The sequence below is a fragment of the Mandrillus leucophaeus genome, unplaced genomic scaffold (assembly GCF_000951045.1).
Source record: "Mandrillus leucophaeus isolate KB7577 unplaced genomic scaffold, Mleu.le_1.0 Scaffold557, whole genome shotgun sequence".
In the NCBI taxonomy this organism is placed as follows: domain Eukaryota; kingdom Metazoa; phylum Chordata; class Mammalia; order Primates; family Cercopithecidae; genus Mandrillus; species Mandrillus leucophaeus.
In genome coordinates, this window is record NW_012105997.1 from 238,585 (window position 1) to 257,231 (window position 18,647).

Below are 18,647 nucleotides of genomic sequence, written 5' to 3' on the forward strand. Positions count from 1 at the left end.
CGGCATGGGGCTGGCTGGGATGCTGAGTTCTGATGGGGCCAGTTCACCGGCCATGTACGGAGCCTCTGGGGGAGAAAAGGCTGGAAAGACCATCAGTCAGACTGTGTGAGGAAGGGTCTTGGGTGTGTAGGCAAGGACGTTAGACTTATTTTGATGGACAATGGGGGTGCTGAAGGATGTGTACAGTCTGACACTGGCTGAGGAATATGAGCCATGAGAGGAAAGGAGAGGCTGGTTGGGGCTGGGCAGCCCGGGATGGCATGGGTGGTGGGAGGCGGTGGCACACAGAGCGAGCAGCTGGTTGGGTGGAGGTTGGTGCCTAGCCTAGCCCAGTTGTGGTGTAGCAGGTGCTGGTGGGGAAGCTTCATGGAGATTTGAGATCTGGATTGGCCATGAAGATCTGGGAGTGATCTTTGTGAGGGCCGTGATGGAGAAAGGGTTGTTTTACTGAGACCATTAAAAAGGAGAATAGATTCATCTCCATTTGGGTGTGTGGTTATTAAATGTCTCCGTTGAAATAAATGAAATGCTATCTAGTTATGAAACTATTTCACCTACCTTAAAACAAGAACAAATCAATCATGAATAATCACTAAACCCATCAGTCAAACCATTGATAATCATTATATCAATTGATCAATAATCATTAAATCATTAAACTAATCAATCATGAATAAGCCCACTCTGCTTCACCAGGCCGGGCCCTGTGGCGGTCAAGGGTCAGGCTGAGTCAGGACCCTCCTGCCAAAAGCTCCATGTGCCCAGCTTCCGGCAGGGTCCTTCCCACTCCAGCCCATACCCACGAACCAGATACCCCAGAGAGCTTGTAGATCCTTCAGGAAGGAAACTGTTCTCATCCTGTGATGCAATCTCAGCACTTACAACGTGTGCATAGGCACAGGTTGAATTTAGAAATTGTGATACCACTCGCGAAAAATGAAAGAAACACCTTCTGTCCTCAGTGGCATTTCCTGAAGTTTAGGTTGGATTTCTACGATTTCTGTGCTGCTCCAAAGTCTTTTCTCTACTAGCTTCAAAAGCCTATGAAAATCTGAGCAGCCTCTGTGGTGTGTTCTCAGTAAGGAGCTACTTCAAAAGTGACTCGGCCAATGCATTTTGCTGCGATCCTTCAGACCCAAATGGTTCCTCAGCCAACATCATTAAACAACCTTGCCCATGTGTGGGCAGGGGGGACCCCTTTGCAAACATATGTCCACTGTTTCAAAGGTGTCATGGTGCCCTGAACTCATCCAACTGAGTTTGCCTAGGAATTGAAGACATTCTATGTGCTGTGGGTGGGGGTGAGGCAGGCCTGCTCAAGGTCTGGAGTGATGCTGCAGGGGCTGCAGGGGAGAGCAGGTGGGGCCTGGGGAGCAGGCCACCTGTCTGTGTCTAGATGCCTCAGCCCAGGCTTCAGGCCCCACAGCTGGGAAGACAGCGGCTGACTGCCAACCTCCAGCCAGAGGTGTCTCCTCTTCCTTGTCTAGGTCATTTGTCCAGGCTGTATACACCCCATCTGGACATCCATTGAGCACTTTCTAATTCAAGTCTCGTTGAATTTTGCTAGTATATAACCCAAGAATATACTCATTTTTGATACCTTGAATGCCCATTTTTACTACAAGACAAATATATGGGTTTAAAGAAAGTTGTATTCAGGCAGATCACCTTCTACACCTAGGGAATTTTGAGAAGTGCTAAGTGGGCCCTGTTTTCTTTCCATCATCCCACTTGTTTTTCCGCTGCAGACCTGCTGAAAATGCCACTTCCAGTGCCGTGGCTGTGGGATGCAGGCATCGCCGTGTTGATTGACTAGCACTGAACACCCAGTGCCCTCCTGAGGTCCTCTCCCCTCCAGCATCTCAGGAGGGGTTTCTGGGCCTCCCTTTCCCTTCCTCTGCTGCCAGGAACTGTCATCCTAGGTGCTGGGCAGGTCCCGAAGGTGCGGAGCTAAGCAAGGGCTTCCTCTACAGCTCCTGGACAAGCCCTTCCTGCTAGGATCCAAAACAATGCTGCTTCCCTTGTGTAAAACAGGGGAACTAGGGCTCTCGTTACCATCTGAATCAGAGCTATTTTCTCAGATCACCCTTTCTGTGAACAGGCTAGCTGAGAGAACTGAACTTTTCATATTTCATTATCTTGAAGCCTAGGTAAACAGGGGGTGCCAGTGGGATGGGGGCACCCAGAAGATGGTATCAATGGCATAAAAGTGATTAGCGCGTGCTGAATGCTCTCTGTGCTGCTTTGCAGCATTGTGTTAAGTACGCTTTGTCTACAGTCTCATTTGATTCTCCTAAGGGCTGTAGGTAGTGCAGGTACCATGATTATCCCATTGTCCACAAATCCTAGTCAGGGATGCCACAGTGTCTCACAGCCACAGGCTTAGGAAGTGTCCCAGCTGGAATTCAAAGGCAGCTCTGGCTGACCCCAATGTCACAGGGAGTGGGGACAAATAAGCCCCCAAACAAATCTGAGGAATGTCTAGGTGCGGTCACGTAGGCAACTTGCAGAGAATGCAGATTCTTGGGCCCTACCTCCAGGGAGCTGATCCAGTGGGGCTGTCTGGGTGGAACGAGGAGGCTGCCATTCTGTCAGCACTGCTGGGGACTCCAGTGCTGCCCATGGCTCTGCAGTGCTGGGGCTTGTCTGTTCCTTTTTCTCTGACCTCAAGCTGTGACTGGTGGAGGCTAAGTGTCATTTTGGACTTCTGGTCTCCCCACAGCTGCTTCTTGGCCCTTCCTTGTGCTCTCCCTGGAGCCCAGCTCTTCCATGCCTACCAGTAGTGTTCCGGTCCTACTTTTCTGCAAGGGGCAGCCAGGATGTGGTCTACAATCACTGCCGAAGCAGCGGGGTTGTTGGGCTGCGACATCCTGGGGACCCCCATCTTGAACTAACAAGACGCTACTGCCTTTCACTGGAAGGACTGAGGCTGGGCGTCCTCTGGGGCTGGGTGGTAGAGGATCTGACTGCTGGCTATAATGAGGATAGGGTGAGGCTGATGTTCTCCAGAGCGATCACGTTCACAACATGCTGGAGATGACCTTGTGGAATCAACACCCAGGTGAGGTGGGAAGATGGATGAAGACACCAGACCTTCCTAAGAAGCATCAGAGCATCCTTCCATCAGGGCATCCTTATCCTTGGTGGGAGCAGTTTTATTTTCCTTGTATTCTAAGTTTGCTGCTCAAGAACAACAGGTGTTACCTGGTAGGTTTGAGAAGGGGGTTGAGGGGAACAAAAATTCTGGGAAACACGTGGTTGGTTCCTGTTGCCCTGGCAGACTGCTTCTCTTTACCCTCCCGTTGCTACCGTTTGTGTGCTCCAAGAGTACTTTGTGTCTAGGGGTATTTTGAGGATGACCTGCATAAAAATGACCTGGGATGCTTGTGCTGGCTCCCAGGCCTGATCATAGACATATTGGGAGGGAATTTCTGGGAGTGAGCCTGGCTATTTGCATTCTAATGAGCTCCCCAGATGAGGCTGATGCTGAACACATTTGGCTGCCAGACATGGAATACCTGACCAATGACAGCTGGCCCTAAACAGAGGCTTTGGTTTGCCCATAGAATGTGTGGGGAGGCAAGGCCAGTGTTAGTCCCCTGCTTACCAATGCCGTCATGGCCAGGTCTGTGTTATCTTTTCAGTCCCCCATTCTTGGTGTGCCAGCTTTTGTCCTGAGGCTTGTTGCCTCGTGATTGCAAGATGGCTGCCACAGCTCCAGACAGACTCCAGGTTTAAGGCAGAAAAGGTGAGGAAGAGGAAAAAGAAGTGTGCTATCATCAAAAGTCCCCTTTAATCAGGGAAGCTGTCCCAGAAACAATTAGCTCCATACCCCACCGCACACTTTTGTGTAAATCATGTTGCCTGGAATTAGGTTTCCTGGCCACTTTTAATAACAAGGAAGACTAGGAAAATGGGGAAGAACATTGAGATGATTGGTTTTGGCCAATTATGATTCATCCCCTGGAGCTGAAGACAAAAGCTGGAGTCTGTTAGGAAGTAAGGTGGGGAGTGGTGACCCATAGTGTCTGCACACAGATGCCCACTAAAATTAAAAGGTCACCTTCCTAACACACAACAACAAAAGGCAGGAAAGCAACTTCTGCACCTCTAAGATAGGAGAAGGGTTGTACAGGCACAGGGTTCCCCCTCCCTTCCAGTCTCTGTTCTCACCCTGTGTGATGGTGAATATTGAAGGGTTGTACAGGCACAGGGTTCCTCCTCCCTTCCAATCTCTGTTCTCACCCTGTGTGATGGTGAATACTGAGTGTCAACTTGATTGGATTGAAGGATGCAAAGTAATGTTCCTCGGTGTGTCTGTGTGGGTGTTGCCAAAGGAGATTAACGTTTGAGTCAGTGAGGTGGGAAAGGAAGACCCCCCTGGGTGGGCACCATCTAATCAGCTGCCAGTGTGGTCAGAATAAAAGCAAGCAGAAGAACGTGGAGAAACTAGATGGACCTAGCCTCCCAGCCTATGTCTTTCTCCCATGCTGGATGCTTCCCGCCCTCAAATATTGGACTCCAAGTTATTCAGCTTTGGGATTCTGACTGGCTTCCTTGCTCCTCAGCTTGCAGATGGCCTAATGTGGGACCTCAACTTGTGATCGTGTGAGTCAATACTCCTTAATAAACCTTTATATATACACTTTATATAATAAACCCTTTAGATATACACCTAGCCTATTAGTTCTGTCCCTCTAGAGAACCCTGACACACCTTAACTAACAACTTTCAATCAACAGCTGAAAAAAAAAACACCCAACAGTAGAACTTTAGTGATTATGAACCCTTTCTTTGGGGAAACATAAAGGCATAATGGAAAGTTAAATGGCCCAGTGTCTTCAGTATTAAATGAAAGCACGGGAAGGAAGCTGGTCATTGTGGGGTGCACAGGCACACTGACCAGTCATGTTTCCTAACAGGGTCCTCACCAGTTTTGAGGGGAATGTTCACAGTGCCAGCATGACACACCTAGCAGGTGAGGGAGCAAGCAGGAAACCACAGCAACAAACAAAAAAGGAACCCAGAGGAGCGACAGCAGGATGCATTTTCTTTGCATTACAGAGTGATGTGCAGTACCAAGTTTTCCACAAAGACTTCTCCTAGGAGGGCTTTCCGGGGAAACCTGAATGTGAATGGAATGTCAATTTCCTAAACTTCTGTATAGAACCAGTGACAAGAAACATCAGTGGGTGGTGTTTCCTATCACCAGTAATTCAAATTACTGTGTGGATTCCTTCACCCCCTTCTCTCCTAATTCTACAAGCTCCACTTCATATCCAGTGGAACTTACATTTATTTGTAATCTCACTGCTTACACTCCACTGAACAATAAAAGTACAATAAACTTAATAAAAAGCCCAAGTGATTGGAAATTGCTCTGGGAATGGCAGTCCAGTATGAAAGCTATAGATTTACTTGTGTGCTCATGACAATGTCAGCTAATTTTTATGAAAAGCCTATCACAGAACATGGCACCAAAATGCTGCGATCATTCGCGTGTCAGCCATCAGGCTTCCCCTGATAACAAAATAGAAAATGCATCATAAAATGATGTTTCAAGTCACAAATTCATCTTGAAATGCTCACTCTATCCAGGAGCATTTCTTTTCTGACCCTGTCTTGCACCTGAACTTTGAATTAATCATTCCTTTTCTATAGTGTTACACAATACCCACTGGTACCATTGTTGGGGGAGAATCTGGAAAACAACCACCAGAAATATCATCCCATATGAGGAGCTTGATTGGGCAACATTAGTGAATCAAAGGTAGACATAATTAGTCCATGGAACAACAGCAGTCATCAAGGAGCCTAAAAACTTCATCTGAGCACCATTATCTTCGACAATACACTTTTAAATAAACCACTGGGGGCCCATTTCTCACTGCCCACGACCAGTGGGAATACACAGTAGCTCAGTGGTCCCGTGGGATTATAAAGGATGAGAAACTGGGCTTCCTTTCTGTGTTCAGAAATATCCTTTTTGCCTAATCACTTATGATGATGGTTTCTAATCTGCTCTTCAACTTCCCAATATTTCTCATGTTCTACAAATCAAGTTGGTAAAAAAAAAAAAATAAAAATTAAAAAAAAAAACTTTGGCCAGATGATTGAAAGGAAAAATAGCCATCTTGAAGAAAAATGCTCTGTGTAAATGAGCGAGAGATCAGCAATGGTAATTTATCCCCCAGCCATGGTGAGTTTGTAAACTTTATGGCTGTGAGCTGAGGAGTGGAGCCCATCTGTCCTGACTTCGTGTGATTATAATCATCAATAGATAACACGGGAACATTTATGGTCACCCAGGGAGGAAGGGAAGGGCAGCGGGGAGAGGAGGGAGCTCAGAGCGAACCCAAAGATGCTCTCTCTGTATGTGACTTCCCAACCGACCGGCCAATGCGTCGCAATCTCCCTGGCATCCGCCCCTGGGTCTAGCACCAAGTCAGGTCCATGGACATCTCTGGAGTCATCTGTGGCCAAAAATGGAGGAGGGCAGGCTCTCAGGGTCTCAGGTAAGCTCCTGATGGGCGGTGGCCTAACCTGAGGGCTCCAGGGGCCGATGGCTCCAGGGGATGGGAATGCCGGTGGAGTGGGGAAAGACTTCAGGGGTCCAGGAGCCCAGTGACCCTCTTCGTTTGGGAGCGCTTGATGGTGCAGGTTCTGCAGACACCTGATGGGGCCCAGCCCCCAGAGGCTGCAGGATTGGCTGGCTCTGGATTGGCTTCCGGTCCTCCTTTGGGAAAAGGGCTATGTCTGGAGCCAACCAGAACCACAACTCCCCAACACAAGGTCGCAGGCAGGGCTCTAGATGGTGAGCCAGACTGTCTAGGGGCTGTTGGGAAGTTGCCAGGGTTGGGACCGGGAGCTTTCATGTTTCCCTGGGAATCTGGATCTACCAGGGCTGGCCTCAGTTCTGCCGAGCGCAGGAGTGCTGGAGACAATGGCTGCTAGACCACACGCGGCCTGTGTGTTGGCTTGTGTCTTCGGTGCAGCCCACACTATGCCATGAGCTGCTCTGCCCCACCCCCCCACCATCCTGAGGGTACTCCCATCCTGAGGGTGCTCCCCCAGCAGCCCTGCCCCGGCACTAAACTCCTGCTTACTCTTCACAGCTGAACTAAAGTGTGCTTCCTATAGGAAGCTGCCCTGGATCCTTCCAGTAAAACAGATCTGTCTACCGTGTCTGCACAGCCTCGATTGTATCAGATAACAGTTACTGGAGTCCTCTCCTGCCTCCCATCTAGGCTGTGGGCAACCTGGACCAAGTGCCCGCCGCTGAGCATCATTGCGGGTTCTGTTCCCAGCCCGGTGCCTGCCACTGTGCTGTCCTCAGTACACACTTTTCACAGAATATTGAAATGCAACTTACCATTGTGGCGTGTTTTTAAAAATAACAAATGGGGATCTTTATTTCTCCTGGAAAATAGCATGCAGCTTACGATTTGAATCAGGAGCATATCATGTACAATCAGCTAAAAAACCTTGGTGTTTATTTTTCCAGAAATGCACTAACATCACACAAATAAAATTAAAGCCACTTTAATAAAGACTGAAAGTTAATACTAAATGAATCAAGTCCTAGTGCTTAGCAATACAGCAATTTTTTTCCCATTTAGAGAGTGTTTAATACTTAAGGGTTGGTGCCTCCGTATGATTAATTACCAGGATATGCAGCAGACTTGAGTCTTATGAAGGTCCATTTATTGCAAGTTAGGTTGCAAGAGGATCCTCCCTGTAACATCACCAACTGCAGTGTTTTCTAATTCCTGTTGGAAGTATGGCTTACCTTTCCCTGCTAAATTTAACTCAGTCGAAGGAGGAAATGCAGCTTCCATTGTCTTCTCCAAAACCATTGACTTAACAAGCTTTGCATTATTTCATCAGTACAAGATCACATTATTATCACAAACTAGATACATTGTATATTGCTTTGTTTTGTCTTCTAGGCTTCAGAATTGTGCAAGTCTTAATTTTAACCCAGTAAAGTCCACTTTGGTCTTTTGTGTATAAAAATAGACATTTAGCTGTAATCATTATAAAAGGAACATATAGAGAGATGAAGAACTGATTTATAATCCATTCTTATGTAATTAAGAGATAGCTTTTGATTTCAATGAAATGACAATCGCATAATGGATTTTGAAAGCAAGATAAATATGAAATGAAGAGGAAGTGACATTTATGAAGTACACAGGGAGAAAAGCGGTGAGATTTATTTTTCCAGCGGTAAAACATCCAATCACGATATTCACTTTTATGGTTACAATTTGCCAAATGATCTCAAATCTTGTTAATTAAAAAAAGGTGGGAGGGTGACATGGCTAAAAACAGAAGAGAAGCCTTTTGTGCTTTGAAATGGAAAGATGCCTGCTGATTTTCTCAGGGCCAACTCACCTAGAGAAAAGGACTTGATCAGAAGTATTTAACCAGTGAGTATTTCTCATTGATCGATTGTACTTGTATATACCTCTAGTTATTAAAACTTGATTTATAATAGACCATCAAAATATTTGAATTTCCCTTTTGTTAAAGTTCCTTGTTCTCAGTACTCAGTTTCTAAAAACTGAAAAAAAATAATGAACTGGTATAAAGTTATATGATTTTTTTTTCAGGACCAATGTAGTTAAGGGAGTCACTCTGCTTCTTACCCAACACTTGGCTCGAGTTTTTAAAATTAAGGGTTTTTATCTTGCCCACAATAAGTATAAGGGTGAGGATGAGAATGGAGACATCTATTTTGGCTCCAAGCCAGCCCAAATTGGCCAAGAGACAAGTTTCCTATAATTTGAAGATCTGCAGTAAAAAATGAACCTATTGTTTTTGCCAGCCTTTATTTAGCTGTTTGCAATAAAAAAAGTTTCTATATTGCTTTAAAGAAAGCCATTCTTATAACTTTCAATTCCACAAGACAGAAAAGTTAGTCATGGCGAATGAATGTACACGGTTTCTATATGAGATTTCTGCTTTGGTAGTTCCAATATCCCATAGCTGTGTTGATAAAACTAGAATTGCTTGTCTCCTAGAACCTAATGCCCACCTTTTAAAAATAAAAAATGTAGCAGAACTCACTGTGATAAAACTAGATAAAAATGTAAGTGATGTTTTGCACCTAGTTCCATCGTAGGAGTTGTCTTCTACCTTGTTTTTAACAGAGTTGATGAGAATTAATCTCTGAGTTGAGTAAAAATCAAGGCATAACAAGCAAAATTAAAAACAACCTCATTTTAATGTAGGACACATTATGAATGCATTAGTAGGTCAATGCTTAGACCTATTTGTCTTTTGACTTACAGATATAAATGGAGGACTTGGGACACACCTAACAGGTATGGTGACAAAGACTGCTATCTGTCCTCCAATACCCTTTGCCAACTCTTTTCCCAGTGATGAAATTTTTTTTTTTTTTTGAAACAGAGTCTCTCTCTGTCGCCCAGGTTGGAGTGCAGTGGCGTGATCTCGACTCACTGCAAGCTCCGCCTCCCAGGTTCACACCATTCCCCTGCCTCAGCCTCTCGAGTAGCTGGGACTACAGGCGCCTGCCACCACGCCTGACTAATTTTTGTGTTTTTTAGTAGAGACAGGGTTTCACCATGTTAGCCAGGATGGTCTCGATCTCCTGACCTCATGATCAGCCCGCCTCGGCCTCCCAAAGTGCTGGAGTGATGAGATTTTTAGGAGCATTTGAGTGCCCAGACAGAAGGTTACATTTTCATCTGCCCTTGCAACTTGCTAAGGCCATGTTGTTAAGTTCCAACTGATTGGATGCAAATGATTTCCTGTTGTAACTATAAGAGAGAGGTTAGGTTCTAACTGCTAGTTGCCATAGGTGCATGGTGAGCAGGCATCTTGGACCGGTTAAGAGGGCAGACCTCAGGTGGATTAGTGATTGCCACTACCTATGCAGCACTTCCTGTCTGCCAGGCACTGCTCAGTCAGAGTGCTTTACACCTGAGATCTCACAGCTTTATGAAGCTGGCACTACTATTATGTCCATGTTACAGATGAGGAAACTGAGGCACAGAGTAAATGGCAGAGTAGAGACTTTCATCCAGGCAGCCTGGCTTCAGAGCCTATGCTCTTAATTGCTGCACAATATGGCCTCTAGAGATGGAAGGGACCAGAGAGAAGGGCCCGGGTCCCTGTACCACGAGACCACCACATTCACCCTGCACCACCTCACCTGGACTGTTATTTTATTTATCTCTTAAAGCAGCCAAACCCTTATCCTAACAAATGAAGGGACAATGGACAGTGTACATAATTTGATTATTTCATCAGTTAGGCAAATGCGGTCTAAATGTTGACTTGAAATGACAAGGCAGGGAACCTACAACTCGGAACAAGTTAGGCCACAACCAAGATCTGAACCCTAACCTAGAAGCTCTGACATCCCAGAAAATACATTTACTGTTGCTCAATTCAACCCTCAAAAGCCAGGGTCTCATTAGAAGGAAAACTGTGCTCCCCTTGAGAAAAAAGGTTGCCTGTCAAATCATTTTTCCAGAATTTATTTTTTATCTTTTTTCCTAATATAAGGTAATGAGTTCCATCTGTACTTCATAGAAGAAAAACCCCTCTTCTGGTAAAGGTACTATAAAGGTTACTTCTTTGTGGGAAGGTAAAGCAGATTAAAGCAATACTCAGGGTTCACATTATCATGACTGCTAATATGGTGCAGAACTATTTACTTTCATTACATTTATTTTATTGAAAACCTTTTTTTCTTGTAGTTAGTAATTGCTTCATTCTTTAATTTGCTTAATTTTCTATTTGCTTTATACTCCAAATATTTGCCGGGGGTATAAAACTTCTCTTAGCACAGTCACACGTCAGGCGATTAATCATTTCCATTTGTTAATGATAGGCATCCTTCTCAGAGTCCTCTCCTCTCTTGCTTCAGTTTTCTAGTAACATTCTAGGAAAAGGTCTCTGTGAGACAAGCTTTTGAGACTTTGCATACCTGAGAATGTTGATTCTGCACTCACACCTGACAACAACGCCTCATACTTGGTTGGGTGTAGAAGTCTAGATGGTAAATGATCTTGCTTTAGAATTTTGAGGCCCTGCTCCATGGTCACCTTGCTTCCCGTGTTCCTGGGGAGAACCCTCATTCTTTTTTCTTTTTTGGTATGTGACTTATATCCTCCTCATCATTGCAGAAAACATTTAGAATCTCCCTTTTATTCCTGGTGTCCTAAAATCTTATAATAATGTGCTTCAATGTGAGACTATTTATTTTCATTGGACTGTAAATTTGATGAGCTTAAATCTAGTGACCAATGGCCTTTAGCTCTAGGGACATTTTTAGAAAACAATATTTCTTCATTATCTCTTACTCATCTGCTTTGCTTTCTCTTCACAACACTCCTACCATTCAAATATTAGACCCCCTTGATTAATCCTCTTAAGCTTCTTATCTTTTTTCCTCCTATTTTTCATCTCTTTAACATTTTGTCCTACTTTCTTGGAGATTTCCTCAATTTTACCTTCTAAATCTCCTATTGCATTAAAAAACATCTTTTACTATGTTTTTCATTTGTGAGAACTCTTTAGTTTCTGAATATTCCCTTTTTTAAAAAAAAAAGTCTTAAATTCTTGTTTTATGAATGCAAAAGGCTCTCATCTCTGAGAATATTAATTGAATATTTATTTGACATTTTCTTCTGTTCACTTCATTGTGTCTGTTTCCTAAAAGTTCTTTGTCTCACGCTGTTCATTTATTTTGACCTCAGTCTTTCAGATTAATGGCTTTTCTCAAATACATGGAGTCTGTTAGCTGTTGGGTCCAAGGTGCTACACAATTTCCTAGAAATGGAGGCTTCTTGACTGGTAGCCTTGCCATCCAGTATTCAGGCAACACTGATGCTGTATGGTGGGGCGTAATTCAGCTCAGAGAGTCTCTTCTGGGTGGGCCAATTTCTTCAGAGGAAAATTCCCCAAATGCTTATCTGGAGGCTGTAAGTTCTTAGAGCTGAGAGGAGAAGCAAACTAGGAATCTCGGCATTCAGTACTAAGATTCTCAATTTCCTGCTTTCAATATGGCACCTCACTTTGACCTTCCAGTGGCCTGGTGTCCCCAAGTCTAGACAGTTTCAGGTTCAGCCTCCCAGGGAACAATCTTCTGTCTGTCTTCTGCCAAGGTTGGGGTAGGGGACAGTTGCTGGGCAGCCTGGTTGTGGGAGGAGCATTTGGAGTCTAAGGCCCTTTATTATATATTATTATTATTATTATTATTATTTTATTATTTTAAGGACTCTTTATACAGGTTTCCAATTGCTTCTGGTTTTCCAATCATTGTCTGTATTGATGCCTGCAGAGGTACCAAGTACCTCCAAATCTCAGCCTTTCTGGAGTTTTGTAGCATAAATTGACTTCGTTATTATTAGGAAGGTAGTTTCAGCTGTTTGGACTATTCTCGGTATATACACTCATCCATCTGCTTTCTAGCACCCAAAACTTGGTGTCTTTTCTTGTTGACTGTCATCCACTATCCTGTTGCATTGTCCTTATGAGTTTATGACTTTTTCTAATTCAATTACTATCATTTTAGTGGCATTTCAGGAAGAAATGGAGATAAACAAGTGTGTTTCATCTACCATAGTTAATTGGAAGTCCAGTTTTTACTCTTCATATTTACTTTAGAAATTATTATTTTTAGTGGTGAAAAATGATGAAGACAAATTATTTTAGAAAAAAGTAAATTATCTCTGCAAGGCAGAGAGGATATTATGAGGTTCAATTCTAATTTTGTCTTTTTTCTTTTTCACTATAGTTAATGGCAATGAAGTCCCCGTGACCAAGAGACCATCCTCCTCCAGCATTGCTCATCCTAGAGAGATAAGAGACCATCCTCCTCCAGCATTGCTCATCCTAGAGAGATATTTCTATCGGTTTATCAGTGTCTTCTTTGATATTTCCATCTGCCCTTATTTGGCTTCATTTTCTTTTAACCAGAGTAACCCTTGATCATCAAGACAGAATCTCAAAAGAATAGGTGTGTTTACTCACAACTCTGACTTAAGCTGTTTCATTATACATTTTCTTTTCAGGACTGGTAACACGGTTTGGGCCAAATGCTCTCACAGGTTTAGGTAATTCTTTATTCAGGAGTTTCCAGGACTTGAAGAACTTGTAGCATGTACAATCACTTTCCAGAAACATTCGGGGCTGTTCCTTTTATTCAGGTGATCAACTAGAGACAAAGGAACACCGATCTTACATGTTGTCACATCTGCTTGTTGGGTGAGCCAGTCACTCCCTGGGGTTGGATGGCCCTTAGCAGTCCATTCTTAGAGCTGCCTTTAAACAACAGGGAACAACACACCTTCGTTTAGAAAATACACAACTTTCCTTGACTAACTTCCTTTTCCCAGATATGCCCACTCAGGCTCACTTTATTCCAACATCTGTTTTATGCCAGGAAAGAGCACAGCGCTGAGAACTGGGGTCCCTCCAGGTAGGAGCCAAGCATGAGGTGCTTCAGAAATGGAATTCTTCATTTGGATAACCTGGTAGAAAGCCAATCTGTCTTTCAGAAAGGGAGTCAAGCCTCGTTCTGACTCCTTCTCACCCAGAGAAGAAGTATTTCTCTCTAAACAGCATGGCTTAATCACTGGGCAGATGAGGATGTCCTCTTCCTCCACGAGTCCCTGCTCCTTCTTTGCCGGATGTGCAGTCCCACAGTCTATGGCGGCTGACTCTCTGCAGCACAGAGGAGGCTCGGCACACTCAGAGCAGCCGCAAAGAGGGAACGCGGGAGGGAAGCCATCATTCTTCATGTCCCTCATCATTCCAAAGTGTTATAAATAACTTCCTTATCACTCTTGACACGTGGAAAGGCACACAGAATGGACTTCCACACAACATTTGTACACAACAAAGTTAATGTAAGACACGACCGACTTCCTCTCACCATAGAAATGTCAGAAAACAGGAAGTTGGGTATATACATGTGACTTATGTCATTTGTGGAACTGTGGCTTGGGCTTCTCCAAGTGCTCCAAACTTCTTAGCTTACTCTGTCATCTAAGATTTACAGTGAAAAAGACCGGATCTCCTATTCCAAGGATGCTGGGTAATGGGTAATTTGTCATTCCACCTCATCTTTTCTTTTTTTTTTTTTTTTTTAAGACGTCTCACTCTGTCACCCAGGCTGGAGTGTAGTGGCACAATTTCAGGTCACTGCAACCTCTGCCTCCTGGGTTCATGCTATTCTGCTGTCTCAGCCTCCCGAGTAGCTGGGACTACAGGCGTGCACCACCACACCCAGCTATTTTTTGTATTTTTAGTAGAGTTGGAGTTTTGCCATGTTAGCCAGGCTGGTCTTAAACTCCCGGCCTCAAGTGATCTGCCTGCCTCAGCCTCCAAAAGTGCTGGGATTACAGGCGTGAGCCACCGCGCCTGGCCGCCTCACCTCATCTTGAAGGATTCTTGGGTGTCTGCGTCACTGCAGGTCACCTCTTGAGCTGACTGCACTCCCACCAAGTTCTTGAGTGCTCCCCTTCTCAGCACCCTCACTCCCTGCAGGATAACTCGTCCGTCCTTCATTTCCCCGGAGTTCTTTAACCCAAGGCTGTGTGTGTAACCAGCTTTAGTGAAGGTTTTGGGGAAACAGAGAGAGATTCTAAGCCACCGTAGTACTGGATGCAATTTCGTATGGGCTCCTGGCCTCATCATTCTCAGGATCCATCTGACATCTCCCCCAACATGGGGACTGTGTTGCTGTCTGGGCCTCCCCATAGGCACTGTTTGCTACTGTATTTTGGCCCTTCTCCGCCTGGTCACAGCCCCACGGTATGACCCTATTCTTTCCTTACTGCCCATTCTCCCACCCCAGTCTTGGCCACTCCCCAGCTGCTGCCAGTTGGGTTGGCAGAACGGATAAGCTCTTTGTTTTCCTTTCTCTTTCCTGACTGTATCCTGCAGCCTCTTCTCTCTCAACCAAGAGGCCGGGCAGGGTCTTTTTCTAACCAGCAGGACCAGCCAGCCCAGACCTGAGTTGTGTCCTTCCCTAGAAGTCAGGCGTTAAGGCAGGCAGTGTTTGCTTTAAAAATAAATTGTATTTTCTTCTCAGCACCTTCATTTCATACAAGGAGAAAATGTTTCTGGAATTGTCAGTGATAGCGTCTCCCAGAGCATGTAGGTTCTCCAGCGATGGCTTTTCCTTTTGCAGAACACGTTACAATCCCATTCTGTGCACGTGCTAGAGAGCATCAAAGCCCATTTTGACCCTGCCGTGGCCCTGACAATTTAGCACATCTGGACTGGAGTGGCTGCTGTGGGCTCTCGGAGAAGCTGTAGGATGATGAGGCTTTATCGAAAGCAGCTTTGTTTTTCCCTTTTTAAGGAAAGAGTGTGATGTTGCTTCTATCGATTGGGCAACTGGCAGCCAGTGTTCGGAGATGACCTTGAAAACATGTGCTAAGAGGCAAGGGCGCTGACAGGCAGAGGAGGCTCCGACAGGCCAGCTAAGAGCTGGGAGCCGCTTCACTCCGCCAGCTTTTCGGGACCACGATGCTTTCCAGGAGCCACGGGGCTGTAGGAAGGACCTCACGATTCCAGTTTGTGCAAAACTGTTCTCCCTTTCCAGAGAGCTTCCCCGGGGCCGGGCCGCATGGTTAGCTCTTGCACTCTTTGGTAGCCCCTCCTGCAGCCCAGTGCTTCCAGAGAAGCTTCCTCCCCCAGCATCATTTCTTCTATGCATTTGCCCTACCAGTTGGGCACCATTAGGATAACACCCATTTTCACAGATGGGAAAACAGGCAGGATACGTCGCTTGTTGAAGGCCACACAAATAGTAAATGACAGGTGTGGGAATTGAAGAGGGCTCCAGGTATGTACTGTGCTGGTTTCAAGGCCCTCTCCACACGGGAGACTGTCTCGTTTGCCACCCCTCATAAGAAATTCATGATGGACCACGAGGGTTTATCAGGCTCCACTGTGTGTCCATTTGCATTCAAACCTGGCTATATTTATGGTTTGGTTTTTAGATATGCTTGACTTTGGCAGGACAGATATTAAGAGAAATAATGTGTCTCCTGGGAAAATGATAGGGCAGGAAATCTACACCAACCCCAGGGAAAGCAGGTAGCTTCATTATTCGCTTAGAACACTCTGACTTTTTCCCCTGTGTTGCACTTATCACTTATCTCAATTTTTTTCCCCCCTGAGAAGGAGTCTCGCTTAGTTGCCAGGCTGGAGTGCAGTAGTGCGATCTCAACTCACTGCAACTTCTGTCTCCTGGGTTCAAGTGATTCTCTTGACTCAGCCTCCTGAGTAGCTGGGATTACAGGTGCCCACCACCACGCCCAGCTAATTTTTGTATTTTTAGTAGAGATGGGGTTTCACCAGGTTGGCCAGGCTGGTCTCGAACGCCTGACCTCAGATGATCCGCCTGCCTCGGCCTCCCAAAGTGCTGGGATTACAGCTGTCAGCCACCGCGCCGGACCACACTTATCTCAATGTATTCATAGTATGTATTTGCTTTTTTATTTTTTTCTCTATTCCCCACTAGATTGCAGGTTCCTTGAGGACAGGGAACAGGTCTATTTTTCCCCCCACTGGTGGGAGTGGCATATAAATGATACAGTGTAATTCTGGTTGAATGAATAAGCAAATTAGTTTAAAAGACATTAAAATTTATGTATTTATATTTAAAGATGTATCTTCCTAGTCTTAGATCCTTGCTTTCACAATGTTTAGGCCCAAAATGTGACTTGGTTCTATCGAACCTGATCAATGCCTATCGAGATGGTCCCATCCAAGATGCTTCTGGTCTTGTTTCTTAAAAGCATATGAAGCACAAAATACAGTTACTGAATTTGATAATTTAAAAAAATTTATATCTAGTTCTTTATTACTAAGTAGCTTTTACTAATTTTTAATTTTTATTGATGACGTTTCCCTTAGGTTTAATTATAGGATGTAATTTTTATTCCAATGAACTTTGAAATGAAAACAAATCTATATTGACTAACAGTTAAGCATTAAATCTTTCTCCCTGCTCAGAGTTTCTAAGCAGAACACAGCCATAGAAACTTGGTCAGTGAAGCAGAAGAAAGGTGCTCTTTGATGAGCAATTAAAAAGTCACAAAAAGAAATAAAACTTTTAGCATCAGGGGACTTTGAAGAACTGATTTCTGTTTACAACAGAAATTACGAGGTCAAATGTCATATAGGCTGTGGACACTTGTGACTCTAACCTGAGACAGCGTATTCTTCCTAGAAACAATGTCCATGTGTATTCGTTGGGCTTATTCATGGCAAGTGACAGAAACTCAACTGAAGTCCAAAGAAATTAGTGGGTTCATGGGATTGAAAATCCTAGCTCTGCACAGTTAGAGCCAGGGGTCAAAGAACATTCTAGGTCTTCTCTGTCTCTCTCTCCTCTAAGTTGCTGCCTGGCTGGCCTCATTCTGCATAAAACTTCTTCCACACAGCTTGCCAGGTACCATGGCAGCTCCAGACTCCCATGGGTGGCCCTTAGGGCTTTGATGCCAGAGGAAAAGAGAGAGAGAAAAAGCGCGATGGTCTCAGCATCTGTGTGTCAGCTCTCTGGGAAGCCTTTCATTGACCCCACATGGGAAAGAGGTCGACATCTGAACCAGTGACTGGGGCCAGGGGGTGGGCAGACCTGTGTCTCATGCCTATCCCATGGTGGGGATGAGGGAACGCTTATGAATGGTGCCAAAGGGAAAATGCAGGAAAAACTCAGGTGAAGGTGCACGGACGCAGAGCACGCAAAACAAACCATTGCCCACTTCACCCAGCTTAGAACAAAAAAGAAAAAAAGGAAGAGGCACACTAGATACGGTTCCTGTGAGATAGAAAGGGCTCAGGCATTCCTTCCAACTGTATAGTAGGAGAAATGAATGAATGCCTGCATTTTAAAGTATCTGGCAAGATTTTATGGCATATTTCAATGTTATTTAAATAACTTGGATACAAATTAATTCTGTTCTCTAAACTACTGAAAATAACTTAATGATTTATTTTCTCACTATATGCTATGAAAATATTTAGTAAATAATATATTCTAATTCATTGTCCTGTTTTAGTTAAGAGCTTCTCTCATTCATATCAATTTATTAAGACCTAGCCATGATTCTAGTGTTTTCTTTAACTCTTAATTTTGCTCTTCACAAGTTTTTATTTGCTTATTCAATGAATCAATTAATCAATATTTGTTGAGTCATAACTGTCATCAGGTATTATTATATTGTAATCTGAAGGAATTCAATGATGCAATGTACAGAGAGACAAACTTATAATCTAACCATATGATCAATAATCAAACCACTTGTAGGGCAATGATTAGTCAAAATATGGCCCACAGGCAAGCATGCATGATGGAGCCAATCACTCCTATGGCAACTGGGGCAGGATATAGCCAGAATCTTCTGGATGTCTCATGAAAAGTGTCTCAGAACAGTCTTTCGGGATAAAGGAGGAAGCTTTTTCTCCATCTGGCTCCCATTGGCCAAAGGTGGCCTGAGAGTGTGACCTCCCCACTCTCTTGGGTGGTGCACCATGCAGCTTCTCTTGGGCAGCCTGGGGCAGGAAGCCAGAGGTGCTCGGTGCAGACCAGTGGAGATGCTGCCACCAAAGTCTGCATGCCCCTGGAGGAGGCAGCGGTGGCCGAAGGG